Below are 1,336 nucleotides of genomic sequence, written 5' to 3'. Positions count from 1 at the left end.
GAAATGATGATGGCAACATATGTACAGATATGCTGGATACAATTGATGTATGGAATATTATGAGAGCTGTAAGAGCCCCCAATAAAATGATTTATAAAAAAAAGAAAAAGAAAAACGTAGTGAACAATAAGATTCAAAACAATAGAATACAAAATAAAAACTACTTCAATTCCTTTTGCTAAGTTGAATAAATCCCTTTGAGCATAAAACAAAAATAAAAAAATCTCACCAGAAGCACATTAAACATCAAATTTCTAAAAAAAAAACAAAACCACATTTCTGGCAACATCAGTTCATGGGAGTAGCAACTCTCCTCACAGCTCAGAAAGGCCCTCCACGTGCACAAGTCTACCCACAGTCTTTTCAAGGCAATCTAGGCCCATCAAGTGCATCACATTTTCGCCAGTCGCTATTTATTACCCAGGAACAAAACCATTTCCTGCCCCTTGCCCACTCCCCTACTCTCTGATACCAAATTCAGATTCTGTCTGAGCTACCTAGTACTGTTGTAACCAAAATATACGTGGGTGGCTTTTTAAAAAGCAACAGGTATTTCTCGTCTCACATTTCTTGAGGCTAAAAGTCCAAATCAGGGTCTTCCTCATGTTGATTCCTTTCAACAATGTTTCCTCCATCCAGTGCAGTGGTTCTCAACCTGTGGGTTGAAAGACCCTTTCACAGGGGTCGCCAGATTCATCACAGTAGCAAAATGACAGTGATGAAGTAGCAACGAAAATAATGTTATGGTTGGGGGTCACCACCCCATGAGGAACTGTCTGAAGTGTCGTGGAGGGAGGAAGGTTGAGAACAGTGTCTGTCAGCAATCCCTGGCTTTCTCTCCGAGTCTGTCTCTTGCATTCTTTTTAGAACCCTGAAATGCTCGGTTTTAATACTCATCTTACTCTGGTATGTCCCTATTAACATAAAAAAATCCCCTATTTATTTTTTTCAAATCATTTTGTTGGGGGCTCGTACAACTCATCACAATGCATCCATCCATCCATCCACTGTGCAAAGCACATTTGTACATTCGTTGCCCTCATCATTCTCAAAACATTCTACTTGGGCCCTTGGCATCAAAAATGCCCTATTTCTAAACCAGGATCATGCTTACAGGTACCCAAACCCCTGCCCTTAGCTCTATTGCCACTCGGAGTGACCCTATACAAGGTTTCTGAGACCTTTAAGCAGCGGTTCTCAACCTGGGGTGTCGAACGACCCTTTTACAGGGGTTGCCCAAATCGTAAGAGTAGCAAAATGACATTTAGGAAGTAGCAACGAAAATAATTCTATGTGTCGAACGACCCTTTCACAGGGGTCGCCCTATTCGTAAGAG

The sequence above is a fragment of the Echinops telfairi genome, unplaced genomic scaffold, assembly GCF_000313985.2.
Source record: "Echinops telfairi isolate 266 unplaced genomic scaffold, ASM31398v2 ScPeMD7_7420;HRSCAF=8458, whole genome shotgun sequence".
Taxonomy (NCBI): domain Eukaryota; kingdom Metazoa; phylum Chordata; class Mammalia; order Afrosoricida; family Tenrecidae; genus Echinops; species Echinops telfairi.
This window is presented reverse-complemented; position numbering follows the sequence as displayed.